At 38.6% G+C, this 15,909-nt stretch overlaps 1 long non-coding RNA gene across 8 annotated transcripts in view; it reads left to right on the top strand.

Annotated features, from left to right (window-relative positions):
• Window positions 1-1,051: 1,051 nt before the first annotated feature.
• LOC123328973 overlaps window positions 1,052-15,909 on the top strand; it is a 104,561-nt gene continuing 89,703 nt past the window's right edge. For 7 of the 8 annotated variants that reach the window (XR_006544028.2, XR_006544027.2, XR_006544024.2 and 4 more), the window contains exons 1-2: window positions 1,052-1,316; window positions 12,442-12,526. This is a non-coding gene — a long non-coding RNA (uncharacterized LOC123328973). Of the gene's footprint in view, window positions 1,317-12,441; window positions 12,527-12,833; window positions 13,428-15,909 lie in introns of those variants that run through there. The other variant, XR_006544026.2, reaches the window with a different exon arrangement.

Genomic DNA, 15,909 nt, shown 5'->3' with positions numbered 1-15,909 from the left:
TTATGGAAATAGCTCAAAGGAGAAGCCAATCCATTCCTATCGGCAATTTGTGATGGATTTTTTTAACACTGTGCATAGGGCAGTAAGGGTACTGGTTTGGATAATGACTTTGCTTCCTATCAAGATGTAAAGGAAATTGTCGGGAAACTAGTCCTTGGAGTTCAAAGTGATGGTCAGATAGTGCGAAGAGTGGAAGGATCAGGGGAGCAGAGGGAATTATCGTGGAGGTTAGTGGTGCAGTAGGATGCTGATGGGACATGAAGAAAAGGGGAAAGAATGAAGGAGGAGAAACTTTTAAGTCTCTGGTATCTTAAGGCTAGAAGCAGTTATATCTGAAGGCCACATAAAAATGCCTGTTCTTATCATATTTACTGGGATTTTCAAATCCAAAATAACTCAAAGCACCTTTACTGTGGAGCAGAGTTCTAGACCTGGATGCCCCACAGTGTCATCTGGGAAGTAAATGCTAAAAAAATAACACAGGAAGCCCAGCCTGGCATTCTGTCAGGATCTGGGGGATAGGATGAGGGAGGGGAGGGAAGATGGAGGGAAGGGATATATATAAAAATATAAAATTATGACTAATTCATGTTGTTGTATGGCAGAAGCAAACACACCATTGTAAAAGCAACTTTCCACCAATTTAAAAATAAATATGATTAATAAAAATGCTAATGCCTATGTTCCATTCCTCTATGTTATGATTCAGTCCAATTTGGGACAGGGAGAGGATCCCCTTCCTGACTGGAATTAGTAGCCAGTTCCACAGAGTACTTGCATATTTAATAGCTAAACATGTTAGATTTAAATTAATTACATTTGCTAAGTCTGGCAAACAGTGTTAACAACAGCCTTTTCCCCTTTCTCTGCTTTGCCAACAGGAACTCTGATTTGTTTTGTGGGGATCATGTTCCGTGAGAAATTAGCATCAGTCAGTGACTCCTGATTACAATTATGTAATCAATTATGGTAATCTCATTCCCTTTTACCAGTGATTGGTTTACTGTGTGCGCCTTACTAATTTCTGACCAGTAGGATATAAGGGAGGGCGGGGCATAATCTAGGTTTCTGAAGTTTTCGTCCAGGATAGAAAGCTGGGATCTGCAGGGTTTCTTTTTCCCCTCTCTTGGTTGCTGTCTTAGGAGTTTTCTGATGCTTGGAGCTGGTGATATTTGGAAGCGCTATCACCATCTTAAAATTTTAGAAAAGGATGTGGCCAAGACAGTGAAGGCACAAAGAAGAAATGTGCAGAGAGCCGTGGTCCTGGAGGGTGTTGCCAGGCTGAGAATCCGTCCTGCCTCTACCCGTCTCTGAAGGTATCATGAGGGGTCGCTAGTATTTTCACTGTTCAAGTCACTTTTGCCCAGGCAGTTTTATTGTCACTGATATATTGATTTACATTTTCCCTTCTAGCAAGATAATTTTTACTTAATCTTGTTCAGAAGTTTGAAGCTACAGGATACTGCTCCTATTTATTTTTATTTCAGCTGCAGCATCACTTCACAGACATTTCCCCCAAGGGTTTCCAACACCTCCAAGTGATGGTTTTAGCACAAGTTACTTGTATTATCTTCAACATGACTAGATTAAAAAAAATAATAAAAATCCTGGAGTTTTCCATATGTGCTGATTAAAATGAGCAGCAGACCAAGGTGAGTTTATTAAAAACAGCTAGCATTGGAACAAGGAAGATTCGAAAGGCCACCAGTAGGGAGCACCGCAAAATTAAAATTACAGCTTAACCAAGCTGTGCTGTCAAAATCCAGTGAGCTCTGCCTCTTAACTCCGGTGTGGAAACGTGAGGAGGCTGAGGTGAAAAATATTATTTCAGGGTCTGGAGACCAAAAGGCAAAGCGGTTCCTAGCTAGAGGAAATTAGCTGAGTTCAGTGGGGCCTATATGCAAGACTCTGGAGGTGGTAAGAGAAGAGAGAGCTGATTAAGAAGATCCATCATACCGTGCTCTCAGACCTCGGACTTGGGGAGGAACACATGCATACAATCACTAAAACCCAAAGCAGAAGTGTAGCCAACTCTTAAGTGGTTCTGGCATCGAGAAGCTGGAGACCATCTCAGAGATCATTCATTTCAGGGGTTTAGCTGCATTCCCTGCTAGAGAAAATATGACCGAACAAACAGGAATATGGAGAAGCTTAAATGTAACAATACATAAACTGCTTAGCATACTTCCTAACCCATAATAAATATTCAGTAAATGTTATGTATTTTAAGTGAAAAAAAAATCATTAAAAATATGCATATTTCTCTAGAGTTATATATTAAGAAGGGGGCTTCCCAGATGGCTCAGTGGTAAAGAATTCACGTGCTAAGGCAGGAGAGGTAAGAGATGCAGGTTTGATTCCTAGGTCATGAAGATCCCCTGGAGGAGGAAATGGCAACCCACTCCAGTACTCTTGCCTGGAGAATCCCATGGGCAGAAGCGCTTAGCAGGCCACAGTCCATGGGATTGCAAAGAGTCGGACACAACTGAGTGACTGAGTCCGCACACATATGTATGAAGAAGGATAGCTATTTGGGTATCAAAAGTGACAAATAATTAATACTTTGGTATTTTTAAAAGTGATGAAACAAGCTATGATTTGGCAATATTGCTTAGTTCAGTAAAAGAAAAAATACTTAACCAGAAATAAAACGAACAATAAGGTTGTTCAGAGAATACTTGTAAACTTTTATGTACTTACAATACAGGGAGTTACAATGCTTATAAAATATTTTTACCTGCATCAGAATATGACTAATTTTTCTTTTTAGAGCAAACTATTTTATAGACACTAGTCTTAAATCAGGCATCGATCTTGCTCCCCAGGTGACATTTTGCGATACCTAGAGACAGCCTCCCTATGGCCCTGGCAGAGAGTTTGTTGATCAGTTGCTAAGTCCTGTCTGACTCTGTAACTCCATGGACTGCAGCACGCCAGGCTTCTCTCTCCTTCACCATCTCCCAGAGGATGCTCAAACTCATGTCGATTGAGTCAGTGATGCCATCTCCTCTGCTGCCCTCTTCTTTGCCTTCTTCAGCAGAGAATTATCTGGCTTCAAATATCAATAGTGCCAACTTTGAGACTCTCATCTTAAAGTGGTTCAGTTTGTTTCTATTTAGTTTTTCAAATATTGAAGTATTGTTGGTTTACAGTATTAGTTTCAGGTGCACAATATAGTGATTCAATATTTTTATAGACTGGGGCTTCCTAGGTGGCTCAGTCAGAGAAGGCAATGGCAACCCACTCCAGTGTTCTTGCCTGGAGAATCCCAGGGACAGCGGGGCCTGGTGGGCTGCCATCTATGGGGTCGCACAGAATCGGACACGGCTGAAGCGAATTAGCAGCAGCAGCAGCAGCAGCAGGTGGCTCAGTGGTAAAGAATGCTTCTGCCAATGCAGTAAGACATAGGTTTGATCCCTGGGTCAGGAAGATCCCCTGGAAGTTCAGTTCAGTTCAGTCACTTAGTTGTGTCCGACTTTTTGCGACCCCATGAATTGCAGCATGCCAGGCTTCCTGTCCATCACCAACTCCCAGAGTTCACTCAAATTCAACTCCATCGAGTTGGTGATGCCATCCAGCCATCTCCTCCTCTGTCGTCCCCTTTTCCTCCTGCCCCCAAACCCTCCCAGCATCAGAGTCTTTTCCAATAAGTCAACTCTTCTCATGAGGTGGCCAAAGTATTAGAGTTTCAGCTTTAGAATCAGTCCTTCCAAAGAATACCCAGGACTGATCTCCTTTAGAATGGACTGATTGGATCTCCTTGCAGTCCAAGGGACTCTCAAGAGTCTTCTCCAACACCACAGTTCAAAAGCACTTAGCCGCCTTTATGGTCCAACTCTCACATTCATACATGACCACTGGAAAATCCATAGCTTTGACTAGACGGACCTTTATTGGCAAAGTAATGTCTCTGCTCTTTAATATGCTATCTAGGTTGGTCATAACTTTCCTTCCAAGGAGTAAGCGTCTTTTAATTTCCTGGCTGCAGTCACCATCTACAGTGATTTTGGAGCCCAAAAAAATAAAGTCTGACACTGTTTCCCCATCTATTTCCCATGAAGTGATGGGACCAGATGCCATGATCTTCGTTTTCTGAATGTTGAGCTTTAAGCCAACTTTTTCACTCTCCACTTTTACTTTCATAAAAAGGCTTTTTAGTTCCTCTTCACATTCTGCCATAAGGGTGGTGTCATCTGCATATCTGAGGTTATTGTATTTCTCCTGGCAATCTTGTTTCTAGCTCGTGCTTCTTCCAGCCCAGCATTTCTCATGATGTACTCTGCATATAAGTTAAATAAGCAGGGTGACAATATACAGCCTTGATGTACTCCTTTTCCTATTTGGAACCAGTCTGTTGTTCCATGTCCAGTTCTAACTGTTGCTTCCTGACCTGCATATAGGTTTCTCAAGAGGCAGGTCAGGTGGTCTGGTATTCCCATCTCTTGAAGAATTTTCCACAGTTTATTGTGATCCACATAGTCAAAGGCTTTGGCATAGTCAATTAGCAGAAATTGATGTTTTTCTGGAACTCTTTCTTTTGCAATGACCCAGTGGATGTTGGCAATTTGATCTCTGGTTCCTTTTCCTTTTCTAAAACCAGCTTGAACATCTGGAAGTTCATGGCTCACGTATTGCTGAAGCCTGGCTTGAAGAATTTTGAGCATTACTTTACTAGCGTGTGAGATGAGTGTAAATGTGCAGTAGTTTGAGCATTCTTTGGCACTGCCTTTCTTTGGGATTGGAATGAAAACTGACCTTTTCCAGTCCTGTGGCCTCTGTTAAGTTTTTCAAATTTGCTGGCATATCGAGTGCAGCATTTTCACGGCATCATCTTCCAGGATTTGAAATAGGTCAACTGGGATTCCATCACCTCCACTAGCTTTGTTCGTAGTGATGCTTTCTAAGGCCCACTTGACTTCACACTCCAGGATGTCTGGCTCTAGGTGAGTGATCACACCATCGTGATTATCTAGGCTGTGAAGCTCTTTTTTGTACAGTTCTTCTGTGCATTCTTGCCACGTCTTCTTAATATCTTCTGCTTCTGTTAGGTCCATACCATTTCTGTCCTTTATTGAGCCTATCTTTTCATGAAATGTTCCCTTGGTATCTCTAATTTTCTTGAAGAGATTTCTAGTCTTTCACATTCTGTTGTTTTCCTCTATTTCTTTGCATTGATCACTGAGGAAGGCTATGGTAAAGCCCCAATAAAAATATTGTCTAAAATGGTGGTGATGATATTTTTTATATTGTAGCATATTAAAAGCAGTTGTTCCTATTTCATTGCATATGTTTTTATAGACTTCAGGATTCCTGATGAGATAGAAATACATTAATGAATATTCCAGAGTCTAGCCACTGTAAGTTTCTTAGTCGTGTTTGACTCTGTAACCCCCATGGACTGTAGCCCACCAGGCTCCTCTGTCCCTGGAATTCTCAAGGCAAGAACACTGGAGTGGGTTGCCATTGTCTTCTCCTTGGAATCTTTCCAAACCAGGAATTGAACCAGAAATCTGCATTGCAGGCATATTCTTTACCAGCTGAACCACCAGGAAATAATATCATGAAAGATTACATAATGAAATAATATAATGAAAGATTCTGTGATAACTCTTTAGATCTTATATGTTGACTACAATTATCACTCTGAAGGAAAGCAGGTATTTTCTTTATTAACTGTAACTTCTAACTCAAGCAAAATTAATCACTAGAAGAAATACAAACTTGACCTTTTTTTTTTTTTTCTTTAAATCCACATTTGTAAAGTATGTTTCACATAGTACAATAGGGTAAGAGAGAGACTACACTTCACTGTGAGACATAGTGTTAATAATTCAAGCTGCTTGTACTCCAGGAGAGGGACACCCACCCCTGAACTGCTCTGCAGTCTCCTCTGGAACCACAGCAAAGATTTACAGGACTAGAGCTGGTGATCCCACAGCCTCTTAGAGAGCCCATGTTTTTCACTGGCTCCATGGATCTGAGGGAAATTGAAAGCAACAATAGAAGGTGCAGAAGTTCCTTTCTCCCTTTATCAGCCAAGATCGCAAACCATGAAAAGCCACAGAAGCTGAGCCATGAGGGCATTCTTAGATGCCTGCAGGTTTGGCTATCCACTAAACTCACTGAGTTCTCTGTCACTGGAAGTATTCCTATACATATAATAGTATGAAGGGATGTCTTAGAAGGGAATCAAGCATTGCATGAATGACAAGAAAATCTCTAGCATTTTTTCCATGCCTGACATTTTAAATCAACAGTTTATGCTACTTTCAATATTATATAAGAAAAGAAAATATCATTTGTAAAAATGCATAGGGATACAGGGGGCAAAAAAGTACCTAAGCTTTTTATTTTATAAAATTAGTAGTTAATGTTAATTTACATAATTATTTATAAGAATTATAATTTTTATGATTTTCATAGAGTATTCATAGTAAGGAAAACTAAGCTTATCACTTTTTTAATATTACTTTCTCACTATTGTTTTGAGGTTACCTGCTTGCGGTAAGCAGGATAATGATCTGCAAAAGAGTTTAGTGTCCTAATCTTTGGATTAGTACATGCAAAGGGAAATTAAGGCAGCAGATGAAGTGGTAAGCCTGAGATGAAGACATTATCCTGGGTTATCTGGGCCACACCACATAGTCACAAGGGTCCTTAGGTATGGAAAAGGAAGGCAAGAGAGTGATGCAGTGTGAGACTCAACCAACCAACAGTGGCTTTGAGGATGAAATAAGGCACCATCTGATAGGGGAATGAGAGCAGCCTCTAGAGATTGGAAAATCAAGAAAACAAATCTCTCCTAAAGCCTTCAGAAAGGAATGCAGGGTTGCCGATACTTTTTTTTTTAGCTCCTTGAGACCAAATTCCTAACTTTTGACTTAGAACTGTAAGAGAATTGATTTGTGTTAAGCTGCTTCTTTTGTGTTGCTTTGTAATGGCAGAAATAGGAATCTAATACAAAATAAAAACAACTGTGGTATTTTTCTGGGTGTCATTTTGGTGGGAGGTAAAATAAAACTCAAGCTACCACAGGTGAAACCTCAGAAAGATGTTTTCTTGGGCCTGAGGGATGACTGGAATCATGGATTCAAACACCATCATGGAGTTTCTTTGTTCATCTGAATGCTTACTGCTGTCTGTCGGCCTATCTCGGGGAGCCACCTTCTCCATACCTATAAATGTGGCTACAGGCAGATGCCAGGCATCAATAGCTTCAACTCCAGATAGAATTCCCAACTGGAGATAAGAAAATCCAGATAAGAACCCAAATAGCCCATATGCTCCCTTGTTTAATTCACTAGTATGGTAACGTGAGCATTTTTTAAGGCCTTCAGTAGAAGAATAAAGATAGAATGGGTTAGTTCCTAAATGTTTATTATAACAACAGGAAATGTTGTAACAGAAGAAATGGAGCAGGCAGTAAAATTAGAATCTCCAACAGAGTTTCATGAATCTTCTATAAACTGAATGAAAACCAGATCAATACTGCTATCCAAATTGTAGCAACAGTAGAAAGAAACAAGTGATTATATAAACCACCAGAAATAAGAAAAAAAAAATCATATATATACTAGTTCCAGACATTCCAATTGTCTTCAAAAATTGATTTAAGTGTTGGAGGAAATGGAGGTAATTGGAAAGCCAACTTTTAATTTTGAGCTTTAGGCTATTATGGGTTTTGTGTTTTGGAGTGCTGCCTGTAATGAGTAGCTGGCTTTTTGGAAACATTAGGTTACCTAGGTTTAGTGCCATCTGATACAGGAATGATTGCAGAACAGCAAATGAAATTTAGAGAGCTAATGTGCTTCATTCCACTTATTTACCAAAATGAATTTCACTAGATTTGTATTTGTAACCTTCAGTTTTATCTTTATTTTTTATTCTGTGAACCTTTCATGATTGGGGTCTTCTAAGAAGAAAAGACTTGTGCATTCGAAAGCTTTGTTTTTCCAAGACCTTATTTTGAAGTGATAATCCCCCCCACTTGGCAGCTGTTCTACTTTATCTGTCAAATAGCCCCTAGGGTGTTATGCCTTTTCAGTGTTTGAAGGTTTATCTTGAAGATAGGTACAGGAAGACAATCTTTCCTAGTAGATTTTTAAGGTTTCTTTTTAAGTTTATTTAGCAGTTCATTCTGAACTTACATCACCTTGAACCACAAAGAGAATTACAAAAATTCCCTGTCCTGACAGTGAATATTTACATAAAACTTTCTATAGAATAACTAGTTTCTTAACAGCATTGTAAAAATATGATAAAGTGCAGTTTCTTCTGAAAAATTCTGAAAATTCTTACTAGTCCAGATATTAAAAAGCTCTTTAGAAATTTCAAATGTATTTACATAGGATTATCCTGTAAAAGCAAATATCATGTCTCAGCATAGTTTATCACCAATTAATATATACTCATCCTGTTCATTTTAAGAAATATATTTTTATTTATAATACTTTATTTAAATTTTGATTTATAAGTTTAAATTAGCCCTCGTAAATCCATGAAATAGTTTTTACATAATGTTTGACTTTTATGTTGTAAAATTAATAATTCATAAGTTTTAAAAATTAAAACAATATCAACTTGAAAAACTTAGCATATTCCATGATAATCAACACCAATTTAATAATATAATCACACTATGGAGAACCTTAATATATCTGGGGGTCTTTTTAAAAGACAGTGTATGTTTTAATCTCAATGCTTAATTCAAATTTAAATCCGAGAGCATTTTGATGAATTTAAGTGCTAAACTGATACCTCTGTAGTAAGAACAAATGGAGAGTGTGTGAACTTTCTTTGCTTTGTTAACATTGTGAAGGAATGTATGTTTTCTGTAGAAGCATATTTAGTGCTGTTTTTATGGACATACAGAATCACTGGTGGCTCAGACAGTTAAGAATCTGCCTGCAATGCAGGAGACCTGGGTTTGATCCCTGGGTTGGGAAGATCCTCTGGAGAAGGAAATGGCAACCCACTCCAGTATTCTTGCCTGTAGAATTCCATGGACAGAGGAGCCTGGAGGGCTACAGTCCATGGGGTCGCAAAGAGTCAGACATGACTGAGCAACTAACAGTTATGGACATAACGAAACAATTGGCTCAGAATCAAAGCCTCTCTTTCATAAATATATCAGTTTGGTACACTATCCATTAAGTCATCAGCATCATGCTTTGAATTACAGGAATTGTGGATGTTGCCAACTGAACAATGGGTCCTCAGGAATAAAATAGTGTACTGAAGTAAAAAGACACTCCTTGGAAGGAAAGTTATGACCAACCTAGACAGCATATTAAAAAGCAGAGACATTACTTTGCCAACAAAGGTCCATCTCATCAAGGCTATGGTTTTTCCAGTGGTCATGTAAGAATGTGACAGTTAGACTGTAAAGAAAGCTGAGTGCCAAAGAATAGATGCTTTTGAACTGTGGTGTTGGAGAAGACTTTTGAGAGTCTCTTGGACTGTGTGAAGATCCAACCAGTCCATTCTAAAGGAGATCAGTCCTGAGCCTTCATTGGAAGGACTGATGTTGAAGATGAAACTCCAATACTTTGGCCACCGGATGTGAAGAGCTGACTCATTTGAAAAGACCCTCATGCTGGGAAAGATTGAGGGCAGGAGGAGAAGGGGACAACAGAGGATGAGATGGTTGGATGGCATCACTGACTTGATGGACATGAGTTTGGGTAAACTCTGGGAGTTGGTGATGGACAGGGAGGCCTGGAGTGCTGTGGTCCATGGGGTTGCAGAGTCAGACACGACTGAGCAACTGAGCTGAACTGTGTTGAAGTATATTTTATCTGTAATTGAAAAAGCTAAAGTCATGATAATGAAGAACACATTTAATGTATTCTCTTCTTGGAAACTTCATACTGAAAGCCAGGAACTTTCCCTCAGTTTTCAGATTTAAAGTCATTCATATACCCAGAACTCCACTGACTAAAACCAAGGTAGGGTTTGTTGATAGGTAGTTATAAAACTGTAGTCCCTTGTTCAGCAACATCAGGATCACCTAGGGACTTGCAAAGAATGCAAATTCTTTGAAGGCATATCACAGAAACTCAGGTAGAAATCTGTTCTTTAAAAAAAAAAAAAACTCTCAGGTGATCCTGATTCATTCTATAGTTTGAGAACTGCTGGTCTTAGCAGGGGGGAAAAAAGTACAATTCTTGCATGATTTACCTAACCTCCCCCAAAGAGAACTGCACATTTATCAGGTGACTGGGTACTAGGAAGTGGGTACACTCACATATTTTGGAAATGTTTGCAGAAAGAATCAAGTTTAAACCCCTGGTATTGTCATTTTCAAATGCCCTCAAAGACTTGAGAGGTAAAGAACTGATTCTTATAATTCATCCTTTTCTATCATCTGTTTGATATAAAACCAAATGGATCTTTCAGTCAGGTAGAGACTATAATCAGGGCTTCCCAGGTGGCACAGTGGTAAAGAATCCACCTACCAATGCAGGAGACCTGGGTTTGATCCCTACCTTGGGTTTGATCCCTGGATTAAGAAGATCCCCTGAAAGAGGAAATGGCAACCCACTCCAGTATTCTTGCCTGAAAAAATCCATGGACAGGGGAGCCTGGTGCGTTACAGTCCATGGGGTCACAGTCAGACATGACTAAGCACACTCAAGTGACTAACCACAGTTGAGTTCAGTATCGCACATTTTTGTAAGTAAATCAACACAGTCTCTGGCATCTGGTGACTATTGGCTCTGGCAAAGTTGTTCTTTTCATGATAGACAAAAAAAATAATCACAAGCTGTGGCAGGGAACAGATGTCCAACTTAATTCTAATTCCCCAATACTAATTCAGGCTTGCTGCTATGTCTTACATAGTCTTTAAGGCCTTATTTAGATGTCACATATTAAATCACACTAGCCTACTTTATTAATGACACCATGACACTCACATAGTAGAATCTGGTGAGCAGAAGGTATCAGGTACCATAGAAGCCTAAGAAAGATACATGTGTTAGCACTGAAGTGCAGAGAAAAATCATGACAAATATCTATGAAAGTTACTGCAGTGAAGGTGTTAGGATTTTAATGGTGGAGAACATTGAATATCCTTTCTAAATAGAAGGTGAGATGCTTTACCTTGTGCCTCTTACCACTCGGAAAGAATTTCAGTTCTTAATGAGTTTTCTTTTTTTTGGGGGGGCGGTGTATATATTTTTGAAGCCACATTTACTATATTCTAGTATGCTGCTCTAACCCATTTATTGTATAACTTATATTACAAATCTTAGCAAATTGTTAGCAAACCAACAAGTTTTCCTGAGGCCTTGCACTAAAGAATGCTCTACAGTAGTTACACTACAAGATAATGTACCATTTTTGTCCTCATGGGATTGCAAACACAGCATTGCTCAAAGTGTCACTGATAAGAATGCTATATGGGGTCTTTGAACAGCCCCAAAGGAGAATCACAGAATGCATGCCTATAGAAAGCTATGTCTTTTCCTGGAGATAACCGTTCTTCTTTTGAGAAGCTGATGGCCTGAAACAATTGTGGAATGGCCAACAAAACCCTCAGTTATGGTGCTATGAGGCAGAAAACACCCCATGATTTCAAGGTGTAATATGTGCATTAACTAGTGACCAGTATATGATGCTGTTATCTGAAAAGCAGAATATGTAAGTCAAGGGACCAAGGGATAGAAATAGCAGTGGTCCCCCTGGCTCTGTCTCGCCCTCTTTGTATCTAGAAATCCAGTCAAATGTGGACTGTGCTGTTTGAGATTTGTTGGTTCCCTGTCTTTCCCACATTGGTCCTAATAAACCGGAAGTTGAAACGGATAGAAAATCTATCTGGGGAACTTATGTGTCAGTCAAAAAAATTATAGAGAAGGGGCTTTCTTTGCTAGCTTGGGTGATTGATATCTATTACCAAGAATAACTAGTATTGAAGATGGTTTCATGAGTGGATAGAAAAATAAAGACTGTAGAGTATATGTGTATACACACACACATACACACACCAATTTGGGGGTATTTTCACCTTTTTACTACATTAATTTGGGTGAGGAGTGTTGGAAGTGATTAACTTGTAAATGATGAATTTATAAATCCAGAGATTATAAAAGGAAGAGGAGCCACATCTGGACCTCATAGGAAGGATTGCCTGTTACATGGAGATCTTGAACTTGGGTTTGTTGCAAGGACTAATGGAGCTTTGTGGCTCTCACTGAAAGAGAGATAAAAACGGAGGGAAGGAAGAGAGAGGAGGAGAGCATTTTTTATAGGACAAATAGCTAGCTCACATCAGGTGAAACCATGTTGTTAAATATGGGTAAGATGTGAAAATGGATGCCAATGAATAAAAGAGGAGGGATATTCTATTGTCAGACTTTCCTCCTCTCTCCCCGGCCTGCTTTGTATCTTGGCAGGAGCTTGGACGAATAAGGTGAGTAATTGCTTTATTTTATATTCCAGACTCCAGTATCAACCAGATTCTTACTGGGAAGTACCAGCCAGATAGTGGAAGCCGAAGTACCAGCATGTGCCTTTTCTACACCAGGTAAGTTCTCTCGGCAGCAGTTTTCAGCAGTATGGCAGCAGTATGTCTTCAGTTTCCACAATCACAAAGAAGAAAGGGGTTTTGCTGTTTTCTATTAATCAAGACTCATGAATGCAGGAGTACCATTTCCCCTGTTTCCTCTTTTGAAAAGAAAAAGATCATAAGCCTCTTGCTGTTTTTTAATTCTGTATGATCTTAGAATCCATTTATAGTTTCAGATTTTTTCAGTTTTCACATTTTTCACTATTTAAAGCAGCAATTTGTTCCCTGTATTCAACATTTTTAAAGAGAATTCTTTGTTTCCTAGCGAGATCATGACTGGTGGAAATCTTGAGAATTGCCATCTCATTGCAAAACAACAGTTTATGTGGGATCAATACAGGATTTTCAGACAAGCAGAGGCTAACCTATGCAGAGAGATACAAACTGTCAGAGGGACTGGGGTATCATTGTCTTCATGGTATAGGCTTCTTCAAGCTACTGCATATGATTAGAGCTTTCATTCAGGTGATGGTTATTTGAGGAGTTCATGTAATGTTTCTGGCCAGGATATGGTTTTAATATCCTGGTTTTAATATCATGCTTTACTATTCAAAACTGAATCTTTATAAAATTGGAATATGGGAATAATATATATATATATACACATATATGTAGCATTATATAGATATACTTAAGAGAACTTATGTTATCATAATATCTATTTTGAAATATGCTTTTTTGAGATATTTCCAAAATTTCCTTTTTTCCTTTAATATAGGGATGTGACCTGCTTTCATTGTAATTGATGTGTATACATTTTGATTCTGTATTCAATGGTGTATTAGCTGGCTAGAGTTTCATAGCAAAGTATTGACTACTACAGATTGGGTGGCAAACAATAAATTTATTTTCTCACAGTTCTACAGGCTAGATGTCTGAGATCAAGGTTTCAGTGGGGTTGGTTCTTTCTGAGACTCTAGGGGAAGAATCTGTTCTAGGCCGCTCTCCTTGCCTTGATGCAGATGGCTGTTTTCTCCCTGTGTCTTCACTTCTCTTCCATGTGTGTCTATGTCTGTGTCCAAGTGTCCTCTTTTTAAAAGGACACCTGTCGAGCTGGATTAAGGCCCTAGTGACCTCCTTTTACCTCAGCTGTCTCTTTAAAGGCTCTGTCTCCAACTGTAGTCACCTTATGAGGCACTGGGAGTTAAGAGCCAATATATGAGTTTTGAGACAGAATTCAGGTCATAACAAATGGAGACAGTATTTGTTCCCCACAATCATATCATTTTCTATAGCAAAGACCCAGTCAAGTACTTTATTATCTAGTCCATCACCCGCTGACCCCATATGTGGTCTTATAACAAGGTTTTTTTGCAAAGAAATTACAACCAGAAGTGATGAGTGTTACTCATGCCCATGGTTTTCAAGAATTATCTGTGGCTTCTTTGTGCTCTTTTCCTTTTTCTGCTATCGGTATAATTTGAATGAAGAGACTCCTAAAGGATTCAGAGCTATAAGATAGAAAGTTCTGGAGTAAATTACTCATTGCATGGAGAAAAATTAGTGCATCTATACCAGTTACATAAGCATTGAAATTTTATATATCTATGAGATAGTTTTTTAGTTTATTATGCCTTTAAACTGTTGGCATTTAATTTCAGATAGCGTTAAGATAGTTAATTCATAAATAGATAGTAGAAGTTAACTGCTGCCCTTGGCATTGCAGTCATGGTGCAGATGATTAGATAGTTAGCAACTACTGGTTTAAAAATTGAAGACCTGTATTATGCAGTGACCAAATATTCAAGAAAATGATTACTATCTGCAGTAACTCAGAAGGCAGACCATGTCTTAAAGAAGTGGTTGGAAAAAGTGGAGAGGTTACACGTTTGCTAACTTTTATTTGATGTCTGAGGAAGGGGTTAAAGAAAAAGAAAAGGGAAGAATTGACTAATCTCAGAATAGAGGTAGAAAGAAATAGCAGTGAGAAATTTGGTGCCACATCTGTTTGAGAAAGGCAAAGAATTCTATATCATAAATAGTAAGAGAGAATACTAGAAAAAGGATTTGCATGACAAAGATTCACTAAGGTTTTTTTGTTAAAGAAAGAATTTTGATCCTCCTACCAAAAATTATGGTAGGGGAACGTCCTTCTTATCTAATTATTTCAGAAGCATGATGACAAGAAAAAACATCCAGACTTAAAAATGATGACTGGGAAAGATTTTTTGTGTGTTTACTGACTAGTAGCAAAATAATTAGAAGTCTAAGTTTTTTAAGAAGAATATTACCAAGTTTTTTTTTTTTTTTTAAGCCCCATTTAATTATCTTTTAATTCTGAAACAACCCTATGGCTTTATAACTTTGCAAGAGAAGGAAGAACCCATCTCCTGAGGAGGACATAATCTTATTAAACCTGAGTAATATGTTCCAACAGAGGTAGTGAACTTTGAGATACAAGCAATCCCTTATATGAACATTTGGTTTTCTCCTTTGAGCTATTGGGAGAATACAGTATGTGAGTTTGAATAAGGCTCAAAATGAATGCTTATTGACCAAGAGGACAGACTGTGGAAGATGTGACTACTTATTCTTCCTAAAACCCACCTTCTCGCTTTCTTGAGACCATAGCTAGATTACATCTCCCGGAATCCCTTGCAGTTAGGGGAGTTACTATTGTGGGTTTACAGCCAATGAAATTTTGGTAGAAGTATTCTATACAACCTTCAGGTATTGCTTGAAACACTTGACACAGAGATGATCCAGTATCTCTCTCCTTCATAAATTGGATGTTGATTCCTAATGCTTCTTTCAGCTGGGTCCCTGAATTTTTTGTAGCAGTGTCTCTCTTCTCAACTTCCTCTTGACCAGAAATAGCCACATTGGACTTTGATAAGAAGAAGAAATAACTTCTATTTTGTTAAGGCATTAAAATGCAGAGATTCATTAGGTTAGATGGCATAGTTTCCTTATTACCCTCTGCTCATTTTTGCACCTAACCCTATATTACCAGTACAAAAATAGTGTCCCTGGAGCAAATTTACCAATTTCTTGAATATTTGTTATTTTTATAATTTTTATTTTAAAAATCTTCAATTGATAATGTTAGGTAGTTAGAAGAGGAAAAAGGAGTCCAGAATGGTGGTGGCTAAAAGACAAAGAAGGGAAAAGCCCATGAAAATAGAACAAAGAAAGGTCCAAGGACCGGAGTGAGGACCTCAGGTGAAAGAAACAGCTCTCCTGGCTAGCCCAATTTACATAGGACAGGCTCGAGGGGAGAGAAAAAAACATAAAAAGAGTAGCCAATATTGAACCGGGGGCTTCTTTTCTCTTTGCTGCTTTTGGGTTGGCCCATCCTCATGCCTCAAAGGTATATTTTCATTTGCTTGCCAGATAAAACT

Source organism: Bubalus bubalis, chromosome 13, assembly GCF_019923935.1.
Source record: "Bubalus bubalis isolate 160015118507 breed Murrah chromosome 13, NDDB_SH_1, whole genome shotgun sequence".
Taxonomy (NCBI): Eukaryota; Metazoa; Chordata; class Mammalia; order Artiodactyla; family Bovidae; genus Bubalus; species Bubalus bubalis.
Note: the sequence above shows the minus strand (reverse complement) of the source record. Positions and strands in the feature narration are given on the sequence as shown.